The sequence below is a fragment of the Vicugna pacos genome, chromosome 8, assembly GCF_048564905.1.
Source record: "Vicugna pacos chromosome 8, VicPac4, whole genome shotgun sequence".
Lineage (NCBI taxonomy): Eukaryota > Metazoa > Chordata > Mammalia > Artiodactyla > Camelidae > Vicugna > Vicugna pacos.
Window position 1 is genome coordinate 8,410,684 of NC_132994.1, and position 11,585 is coordinate 8,422,268.

Consider the following 11,585-nt stretch of genomic DNA (forward strand, 5'->3'; position numbering starts at 1 on the left):
TTTAAAACATGTGCTTGCTTCCTTTGAAATTTTATGTTTTCAAGTAGAGCTGCAGGGACATTTCAGGAGAATGAACCCTATGGTAAGCAATATGAGATATGTTACGTTCTTATAGCATCAGTTGATGCAGTCGTGCTCTATTCAGGGCCAACCCTGATGATAGGAATGGATTCTATTCCTCAAACTACATGAGCAGTATGCACTGTTTCCTGTTTTAAAATGTATCTACCCACCCCATCCCGCATCTCAAGTGTTTTCTCACCCTTTATGCGCTGTTGTTTACTCAGTTGAATTGTCCTTGGGGCCGCACTGCAGATTTCCAGGGGCCATTCTGTGGTCCGCTCCCTCCTCACCAGCCCTCTCTCGTCTCATCTCTTATCTGTGTTGGTTTCGTCTGACTCTCTACTTCGTCACCTCGAGTGAGGGCGTCTGGTGGACCCTCCTACCTCTGTTCCCTGTCCCTGTGTCACAGCCTTGATATTCTCCCAAGGCCGTGCACTGGGGCATCCATTAGACTCACTTCATGTGTGTTTAGGGATCACTGTCCTTCAGTTCCTGAAGTCCTGTGTGTTGAAGATTGTTTTTTCATGTATTTTGTCTGTTTTGGTTTTGCTTGTTTCAAGGAGGCAGGCCCGTCCGTGCCTGTTCCTCCGTCTTGGCTGGAAGCCGTCTGCGGGAGGTCTCGGGCTCGCGCTCTAGGTGGTCTGCTTCCTCTTGGGCTTAACTGCTTCCTGCTCATCCTTCATTCCCAGTGTGACCATCTCTTCACTGGGGAATCTTCCCCGGGCCCAGTCTAGGCCAAGCCCTGTTACATTGTCATAGAGCTCTCTTTTTCTTATAGTAGCCATCTGAATTTGTAATTATTTTACTTGTAATTCTGTTCTACTAGACTGTACACTAAAGAGGAGCCGGGGTCTTGTCTGTTTTATCTTCAGAGCTTAGTAGAATGTCTTCCACATTATAGATGCTCAGTATGTACAATTGTTCAGTCTATGGATGAGTGAATGTGAAGGTACACAGTCCTTTACACACAAAAGTTACTCATGTCTTTATTTCTACTTTTTTTCCTCCTAATGCAGATTATGGTAGCTTAGTGAAAATTCAGTATGCAATTCTTTTATAAAGAAGATGAATAGAATTTTAAAAAACAGTGTGAACTACTTACAGGGAAAATTCAAAGATTGGAAAAGAAGCTTAATAGGCTATGAAAGGAGCTGTCAGAAACAAAAGGAATGAAATCACAGAATACGAAAAAGTGGAGTGGGAACGAGAGCTCTGTAGTTGAGGCACTGAATTTCTTGTTTCTAAACATTTGAACTCTTTATATCTACTTTAATAATACAGATCTGTAGAAGTTTTATAATTGCTAACTTGGGATTTTACATTAAAGAAAATTTCATTAGTATTGTGGAGTATGAAATTCTTGGAAGTAATACAGCAAGATAAATATACATACACACACACACACACACACACACACACACACATATATATACACACACTATATCTTTAAAAGATCTTTGATCCATATTTGTCACTTGTTCTCCAGAAAGTTTGTTATTTTACATTCCCACTTGTAGAATTAGAAAAATGGCCATTTTTCTCAAGACAAAGTTGAAACAGCATGCAATTTTATTCTTAACATCTGAATGGGTGGAATAAAAAGTAAAATGAAAAGTGATTGTTGACTAGTTTGTTCAGCATCCCTCTCATACAGAGAGAAAATTAGTACAAGGGTCTTTACCGAAAGCACCGATTACTCTTTATTGTTTAATTAATGAACATGAATCCTGTCTTGTTCCAGAAGTGATTCTAAAAGGATTTATTAAATAGATAATAATCAACAAGGTAAGTTTAAAGTGTTGTGAAAGAAGAAACATAAAACTTGGAGGGGAAAAGGGTATATATAGCTCAGTGGTAGAGTGTGTGCCTCGCATGCATAATGTCCTGGGTTCAATCCCCAATACCTCCCTGAAAAAGTAGAAATAGAAATAAAGCTAATTACCTCCCCCCACCAAAAAGAAAAAAACCTAAGAAAAAAATGTAGGGCAACAGGGAGTAGACTCCCCAGCGTAGCCTTGGAGGATAGTAATTTGCAGATCTGTGCTCTGTAAAAGACATCTGCAGGTGCTACCTTACACCTGGGTGCCAGTCACCCAGCAGGGGCACAGGAGGAATCTCTTTGGATGCCCACCTGGAGGAAGTCACGACATCACAGGCTTTTGCACACCTCCCCCTACCATGTGCCCAGTGCCCTAGGAGGCTGAAATGGGACAGTCTAGGGCCCCTCTTCAGGCTCACTTACAGGTGGGAGCCATTCAGTCCAGCCCTGCCTGGAAACCTCCGTCCAAAGGCTAGGGGAAGCGCCAGGCCCCTGTTCTCTCAAACCACCGCTTTCTATCATGGGATCCATGTGCCTGTGGGAGTTAGCACCCACAAGTCTGAAACTTGAACACAAGGGTTCTCACCCAGCTGGTCACCATGCACCGTGCTCCTGACAATGGCTGGAGACTACAAATCCAACCTCTCCTGCAGTCACCAGCTCCCAAACACTCCCCTGCGTCCCCTCACTCCACCCGCAGCACCCTCGTCACCCCTCCACTGTGGTGAACCTGACTCCAAAGCTGGTCCGCAGGACTGGAACCATCCCGGGCGTATGGTCGGTGCTCAGAGACGTGGAGCATGATGGACTTGCTCACCTGTCCTGTCATCGGTGAGGCGCTCGGCGCCGGAGGGCCAGCCTTGTGCTGGGCTGGGCACCTGGAGAGGGAGCCCATCGCTGTCCCCAGGGCCTCTTGAAGGGAAGACATCCTGGGCCCCGAGCTGAGCACACAGGTGCAGGGAGGCCGTGGCCTGTGGGGGAGGGAGGGCACAGCCAGGATGCCAGGCCTGGAGGGGGAGGAGTGTGCGGGCCAGGCACTGCCTGAGCAAAGGCAGGAGGTGGAAATCATCTGAGGGATGGGGTTTTGTTGGGGGAAGGCCCCAGTGATGGAGGAAGGCCAGTGACGGCCGGACAGGTGGGGCTGTTGTTTCCCGTGGTCCTCCCCCTCCACCCCACACCTCAGGCAGCCCCCGTGCAGACCTGGACCCAGGCTGCGGGTGCTGGGTGAAGCGAGCAGCGTCTGCCTGCAGTGGGTGGGCCTGGAATGAAGGGGATCAGAGACGGGACCTCCACCCTGTCCGGGCCTCCCAGGCCGGTCTGCCACTTGGGACTCCCCGGTCAGGGCCAGACATAGCCCACTGGGGTTTTCAGGAGCAGCTTGGCTGGGGCCTAGTGGGGCTGAGGGCCTTCAGGAGGTCGGCAGGGCCCCTCCCTGCAGCGGGAGGGTGGGAGGAAGGACTGCAGATGCCACCAGCTTTCTCAGCTCTGGCTCCTCCCCAGACGTGCTGTGTCCCCCTCTGCCCCTTCCCCACACCCAGCACCTTCCTTCCTAGATCCCCTTATAGCCCCCAGTGCTGTGAGGGGGATCTGCATCTGTCCCTGTTACAGAACAGAGATGGGGGAAGGGCTTGGGCTCCATCGTCCCGGGCAGGTGTACCGAGGTGGGCACCATTCCCTTTGGCCACAGCCCTGATGGCAGAACTCACCTCTGGCAACTTCTAGGGCTGGGTCTAGGCCTGGGTTCTCACAGGAGCTGGGGGACCCCTGGTGGGGTGGCCGGTGTCATCTGAGGGCTTGGAAGGAACCAGGAAGTTGTCCAGGCCCTGGGCCTCGTGGGCAGGCTGGCATCGGGCATCCACGTGACTGGGTGGCCCCAGATGCCCTGCACCTGCTCCGAGCCACAAGCACCCCCATGTGATGGTCCTGGACTTTTGGGCCCACTCTCAGGCTCCTTGTCACAAAAGCTCTCTCCGTCTGTGTCTCCCTCTCTCTGTCTCTGTTGTCTCTTGCCTACCACCACCCTCCCCAGTCCTCAGCATCCACAAGCTCTCAGTCAGTAGAGCCACAGACATCAGCTTCTCCATGAGGGCTGGTGGGCCATGGGCAACTGGGCCAATGTGCCAGAGGACAGGGTCACTGTGTCCAACAGCGTCTTCTCCATGGGGCTGGCAGGTGAGGGGCCTTGGAGTGTGGGAGGGGACCCCCCCAGGGTGGGAGGCCCACCTGCCTGGGATGTATCTTCTTGAGTCTGGCCTGCTGCTTTAAAGGCTAGGGCAGCATCCATTTCTTCTCAGTGTTCCTGAGGTTGCCCCCTCCTCCAGGAAGCCCTCCCTGCTCTCCCTGTGTTGAGAGGCTCCCAGCCAACCTTGGCTGAATGGACCAGTGGACGGCCTTATTGCAGGGAGGGCAAGGATCTAGCCTGGAGTCGCACAGCATGTGACTCTGGTTCCCAGGAAGAGAAACTATCCCCTCAAGGGTCCCTCAGGGCAACCCCCCCGGCTCAGCTGCAGACTGCATCTGTGGTGGGGGTGGATGTGACCACCGAGCCGGGGCCTCCTTCGGGGGACATGCGCTTCCCTCCCCAGAGCAGGGTCGTGGCCTGGGGGCGGGCTGGGAGGAGGGCGACCGGTGGTGCTCTCTTCCAGAGGCTGATGACTCGTCTGTGCTTGTGATGAGCACCGAGCCCTACAGGAACCTGGGCAGCTTCGCGGCCCTGCAGAGGTGGGCGCGGTGGGCACGTGGGGTCGGGGAAGGCCAGGCCGGGGGAGCTGGGGTCTCGTGCAGGGGGGCTCCCGACCCTGACACGGCCCGCTGGCTCCGCCCAGGAACACGACCGCCCTGAACTCCAAGGTCATCTCCATGACCGTGAAGCCCCCGCCCCACTCCTGTTCACACCCTCGGAGATCAAGTTCACTCACATGGACAGCGTGAGTGCCCTCCGGGCGCACATCTGTGTACACGTGTGCCCTCCACCTGACCCCACGTGTGGTGAGTGTGCTCGGCCATCTCGGCCTCACATCAGCCTTCAGACAGAGCTGCTTTTACCCTTGGGTGATGGGTGGAGGCCACTGAGGCTGGCAGGGGACTTGCCCAGGGTCACATAGCAAGGTCGTGTGGGGGCCAACACGCAACGCACATCCGAGGCCACTGCACCCCTGGCCCCGTCAGCCGGGCCGTTCCCTTGGGGAAGAGAGAACCATCCTCTGCTGAGAAATGAGTCTGCCCCACCTTCAGGCCCTCCATGTCCTGCTCCTGGGGGCAGCGGGCGCCAGGATGCCCTTTGGACCAGCCGAAGACAGGAGCTGCCCACTTACCCAGCTGGGACAGGGCAGTGGCAGGCCTCGATCCACAGGACAGGTTGTGGGAAGACTCGGTTCTGCCCTCTCCCTGTGTGTGGCCTTGGGCCTTGCTCAGCCTCCCTGTGCCTTGGCTCCCTCCCTCAGCAAGTGGGAACCCCCGCTGTTGTCACACCATGGCCTGCAGGACAAAGGCATTTGCTGAGGCCCTCCCCCCAGATGCTTTCCAGAGGCTGAACCTCTCTGTCCCCACTAACTGCCTGCCTGAAATGCTGCAACGAGGCCTTGGATAAATGCCTCAGAGGCCCCTCCAAGGCTTGGGCCAGGGTATACCCATGTCAAGCCCCAGGCCACAAAGCGGTGGCGGAGGTTGACAAGTCGAGTGCATCCCAGGCCTGGGCGATCAGAGCTAGGATAGGGTGAGGGCGTGCGAGGGGGCCCTTGCTCCCACCTGCCCCCTCGGGCAGGACTCTAGGATGAGGGGTCAGGACCTGGTCTTCACTGAGGGGATCCCTCTGACTCACGGGAGGCAGGTGCAATCAGGGTGAGCTGGGGGGAGTCCTGTGTGATGTCTGGGCCAAGATGGAGTCAGAGGAGAGACAGGGTAATGGAGGTCCCTGGGCCTCCAGCTTGGGCAAGTAGGTGATGGGTGGCGAGGCCCCTTGCTGAGCAGTGGGGAGCAGACGTGTGCACGTGTGTGTGCAAGCACATATCTGTAGGTGCATGTGTCTCTGTATGCACATGCTATGTCTGCACACGTGCACATGTGCACCACACCTGTACAAGTCTCAGGGCAGGAGGAGACCTGGGCTCAGCGTGTGCTACCTGGGACATACGGGGCAGTGGGACAGGGACAGGGACTGGAAGAGGAGGGCTTGCCTGCCGAGGACCATTTAGGGAGAGGCCAATGGCCAGGACAGAGCCCCAAGGAGCCGAAGGCAGGGCCTCAGAGAAGGAGGGCCAGGCCAGCAGATGGCTGGGTGCGCACCTGGCACGGGGGACCTCTGGCAACTCCCACAGCATCTGAACTGTGGCTTCCTCTGTGCTGGGCTCCCTCGAGCTGGCTCCCCCTTTGCCCTTAGCAGTGTGGGGCCTATAAGGGGCCACCAAGCACCCTGGGGTCATACTCTGCTGGGGTCAAACTGCCAGCCTGCTGACCGAAGGTGAGGGGTGGAAGAGGCTTGTGGGCTCTGACCCAGGGCCAGGGCTCAGCGTGGTCACTGGGCAGTTCTCTCCAGAAGTGCTCACTGGGTGCTCACTGTCTCCCCTAAGCCACAGGGCCCCTCTCTGGCCCTTGGTTTCCCATACACCAGCCTGGGTCACTGCAGGGCCCATCACCCACTGTCCCTCTTGGGTTCCCAAGCCCTGCCACTCAGGTCCCTGCCTCTCCCATCACACCCTCAGGACCAAAATGCCCTGCTGCCAGGAGGCTCTCCAGGGGTCCAGCCCCCATCACTTTGGTCAAATTCTTCCCCGAACCTGCCACACGGCCTCCCAGAGCCTGCAGGTTGTCCTCAGGGTGAGGGGTGGGGGACCTCAGAGAGATGGCCATGCCAGGCGGGGACAAGGAGCTGGAGCCACAGCGACGAGGGACGGAGACGATGACTGGTTTATTTACTGCACACCAGGACCGGTCTCTGGTCTCACGGGACTCCCATGGGGTAGGAGCCATATAGGCCCCACGCTGCAGCTGGCAAGGTCCCCATCAGAAGAGAGACCCCACCCCCACCTCCCACCGTCCCGGATGTACCCACGAGCGTGTGAACCATCCATGATCCCTGCCTGCGATCAGAAGCCCCAGTGCCTTGGTTTCCCTGCCGGACAACTAGGGCATGGGCTGGACACTGGTACCTCAGGCTCCAGGATTTTCCAGCCTCACCTCAGCCTTTTGGATCCTCCCCAGGCCTAGCCCAGCACACAGATAGGACCAGGTCCTGCCTCCGTACCCTCCCCATCCACCCCAAGCCGCCAATGGCATCCCCAGACACCAGCCACAAAAGACACTGCTGTCCTGCTGGCCATGTGAACAGTGCCCACCTGTGTGTCTGGGAACGGCTGCACTGGGGAGGGAGGGCAGGTGGGCACTTGCGGCACTGAGGGATGCCCCAGGGACTGGTGGTGTGCAGGGCTGGGAGAGCCAGCAGGAGGGGGCCCCTGACCACCCTGCCCACTGAAGCCTGCCGTCCCTGCTTGGGGGGCCCCAGGGGCCTCCACATATGCCCCCTGGGCCATAGCAGGTGAGGCAGCTCGTCACTTGGAGACAGAGGCAGCCCTGGCGGGAGACCCCATCGCAGAGCCAGGACAACCTGTCTGCGCCTTCTAAGGGGCTTGGGGTGGCGAGGAGGGGCTGGGGAGCCCAGGCAGGCCTCCCTTAATGAGCACAGAGCCAGGTGGGGTGGTTGACTAGCCTTCCCCGCAGACCCACGGCCACCATCTGCCCCCACTCACAGCCTGTGCCAGCCAACCAGCCCCCCAGTCCCCTGGCTGACTGTGGGGCACCCCAGGCCTGCCGTAAGGAGGCCCCTGGCCATAGTCCACTCACTGCAGAGAGGTGGGGGCAGACCAGCCAGGTATCCCCACTGGGCAGTAGGGCCCCAGTCCCTGGTACTAAGAGGCACCAAAGCTCCCGGATCTGGGCCTCCCCAACACCTGTGGGACACCATCTCCCCTCTCCCTGGGACAGCTAGGGTGAGGGAGGTTGACAGAGAGTGTGGGCCGGGCAGAGCTCAGGGCCACCACCAGCTGCATCCCAAGCACCAGGCTGGGCTGGGTGGAGATAGGACAAGCCGGACCTGCAGCCCGGGCTGAGCTTCGCCGACCCAGCAACCAGGAACAGAGCTGTGGGGCCCTCGGCTGGGACAGGCCAGGACTGAAGGACAGGCCTACGTGACTTGGGGTACATCTGTATGTGCGTGTGTGTAGGCACGGGAGTGAGGGTGTGCACTGGCAGCAGAGTAGTTGGGGGTGTGTGTGCGTGAGCACACGCGTGCAGATGTGCACGTGCTGCTGTTGAGAGAAAACCTTTCTAAAGGTGCCCCAGGTGAGGGGGGACCAGACAGTCAGGGCTCGGGTGGGGAGCAGGGACAGCAGGTGGTGGAGGGCGCTCTCATGTCCTGAAATCACTGGCACTACTCCGGGAGAACTGGGGCTCACTGACACCCGCCCTGGGTGGCCCCTGACAGCTCCCAGCGCTGCACTCAGGCAGGGCTGCACGCAAGGGAGGGCTGCAAGGCTTCCTACCCTGCGTGTGTCTCTGGGCAGCGAGAAGCGCTGTCCGAAGTCCCCATGCCAAACAAGGCGGGAGGCACCTGCTCCGCGGGGTGGGGCCCTCCACCCATAGCCAGGTGTGGGTCAGTGACACAGCCAGAGCACCGATGACCCTGTTCACCAGCACCTCAGGTGCTCTGACAGCAGCCCCTCCTCCGCCCAGTCTCAGCTCAGAGTCGGCATGCCCAGAACTGGCCACAGCTGGGAGTGGATGGGGACAGCCAGGGTCTCATCGCACTGTCCACCTCAGCCTCTGAGCCTCTGGAAACCACCAGCCCTGGAGGCTTCTCTGGGACCCACAGTCACCCAGCAGGCCCTGAGGGCCTTGAGACCCCATCTGTGCCTCCTCCAAGTGAGCCCTTGAGGATGCCCACAGATCCCATGGGCAGGGAGGTGGCTGGTGGGATCAGCAGGAATATAATGGAGAGCCAGATGGAGGTGGGGGATCCCTTGGGAGATGAGGGGTGAGGGAGCCCCACCTCTGGGCTCCTGCAGGCCACAGTCTTCTACCTCCAGGGCCCATTCACTGAGCCAATCAGGGTCTCTTTCCTCCTGTATTCCCACGCCCTCTGCCTCTCCCAGGCTGCATCTCAGGCAGTGTGTACACACGGCACCCACAGTGGGTGCCAGAAAACACAGCTCTGTCTGATGGCACAGTTGCAGCCATGGAGGCTGGAGGCCAGAGGGTTCCAGAGGGCAATGGCAAAGGGGGATTTGCCGACAGCTGGGGTAAATACAACCCTCCAGGCTTAGGGTCTTGGTGGGGGAAGGTTAGAGTTTTGCTCCTAGGTCTTCGCCTCTTGCACATGGCCAGACACCGACCTGCCACAGGTAAAACGTGGTTGGACTCAACACTGCCTTCAAGGGCGCACATTCACACAAGCCCTGCTCCATGCCATGCAAACACATGTGGCAGTTTGCGTGCCTGCCCACACATGCTGGCAACCTGCTGGCCGGACACGTACGTGCACGCGTGGCACACCTGTACACGAACGCGCTAGCTCTGGCCTGTGCGTGGGGCCCAGAAGCCAGGGGCCTGGGGAGTGTGGGGAGACACGGGTGACGGTGCTCCGGTCCTGGCGGGGGAGTGCAGGGACCTGCGAGAGGGTGGGGGCCCGGGGGCTGGCGCCCGGGCCGCGGAGGAGACAGAAGGGGCGGGCAGGCGGCCGGAGCGCGGAAGCCTCTCTCCGCGGAACGAGACGGCGCGCCACCCACCGCTACCGCCGCCGCAGCCCCGGGCCGCAGCAGCCGCAGGAGCTGGAGGCGTCCCTAGGAGGAGGGCTCGGGCCCCAGGACCTGCTCCGAAGTCGGAGGCGGGCTCGGGCCCCAGGCCCTGCTCCGAAATCGGAGCCGGGCCGGCCCGCCGGCCAGGAGGCGAGGACGCCATGGAAGGCCGCCCACGCCCTGCCGTTCTTCTGGCCCTGCCGCCGCCGCCTGGTGCCGGGCCCAGCTGCCTCCGGGCCAGCTGGCCGGGACGCTGCAGACCCAGCTCGCTGAGGGCCCAGCACGTTGGATGTCCGGTTGAAAACCGAAGACCTGAGCCGGAAAGGCTCTGAGAGCCTCACCCTCGCCCCCATTTCACGGACTCGTCCACCGAGGCGCAAGAGGAGCCAGAGCCTGCGGACAGGGGCCGGCTCAACAACTTGGCTGTGTCCTCTCCCGGCCCAGGGTCCGGAGGAGTGCGGCGTGATGCCGAGAGCGGCGAATCACCTTGTCCACCCTGGCGCGGGAGCGCACCTGAAAACAAGCGCCCTTCCCCGCGACTGAGGCAGCCGACTCCCCGCTCGAGCCTCGGCGCCGTGCCCGCCAGCAGAGCCTCGCTGCCCTGGCGCATTCCCGCCGGCTTCACACTCGGCCCCTGGACGCCCCGGCTCCTGCCCGCTCCTTCGCCTGCTTGACCTTGTTCGGGTCGTCGGAGCCCCACCGGCGGCAGCGGGGCGTCGGAATGCAGAGTTTCGCTGCCGCCTGCGGTGGGGAGGGAGCGGCAAGGAACAGAAGGCTTCGGGTTCTCCCTGCTACCTTGGTGGCGGCTGGGGTCGCCAGGGAAGGAAGGCTTCGGGTCCTACCAGACGCTGTGGCCGCCTCCTCAGACTCCAAGCACCGTACACCTACAGGATGTGAAGGAGGGATGGTTCAGGGCTTGTCTGCTCCCATCCTGGGTCCCTGCACTGCAAGAAACTTGGAAGCCGAAAATAAGGTTGGGAAAGGTAAGACGCTCAGCGGGCCGCGGCTTGGGTGTCTGAGTGGGCGATCCCTCTGGGCTGCCTAGGAAGTGACCCAGCAGGAGCCACAGCCGCCCAGCAGAGGTGCCGGGGCTTGGAGTCGCAGCCTCTATCAAGTCTTTCAGGCCACCTCGCTTCACCACGATTTTCAGCTCTGCTGCTCTCTCCCGAGGCAGGCCGGAGACGTGCTGAACCCTGCCCAGAGAGCCGTGGGGACTAGGGGGAGAGGGCTTCTGGCTGGGTCCAGGGCCCCGGCCTGCCTGGGAAGGGGTAGGGGCCAGGCTCATTCCTCGAGGCAGCTCCGTGGGTCCAAGCGAGCACGGCCACCATTGAGGGCCGGCGGCTTCCGCCCACTGGAGGACATCTCGGGCCCCTCCAATGTCTGTAGGGGCTCTGGGTCTGATGAGGGGAAGGGGCCATAACGTGTCTCTCCTGAACCTCCCTGAGACTGTGTGTGGCTGTGGGGCACATCTGGAGTTCCCCAAGACCCCTGCCAGCGCCTGTATGTGTTGGGGGACACAACGGGGAACGCCTTCCCCAGCCTGCCCCGGGTGTGTGCAGGGGAGGTGAGCAGCGCCGAGGAGCCTCTCCCACGTCCAGGTCGCCCCTTCCTCAGCGTGACCGGTGCGGGTGCGCCAAGACCTGTCAGATTCTGTCCCCGCTGCTGGAGGAAGGCGGGGGGGAGAAGCTGGGGGCGGGGGCGGGGTTCCAAACTCCCGAGATCCGAGAGCAAACTTCGGAGCTGTGAAGCGCCAAATGTGAAGTTAGAAAATCCGGCCGCCCGTCCCTCCCCTGACCCCCTCCCACCTTCGCTGCACCCCTTCTCGCCGCGCCCCCAGCCCCGCGCCGCAGCCTTTCTGGCCTTCCCCAGCAGTAGCGGCCTCAAGACTTGACCCAGCGAGTTGCAAATCCTCAGGA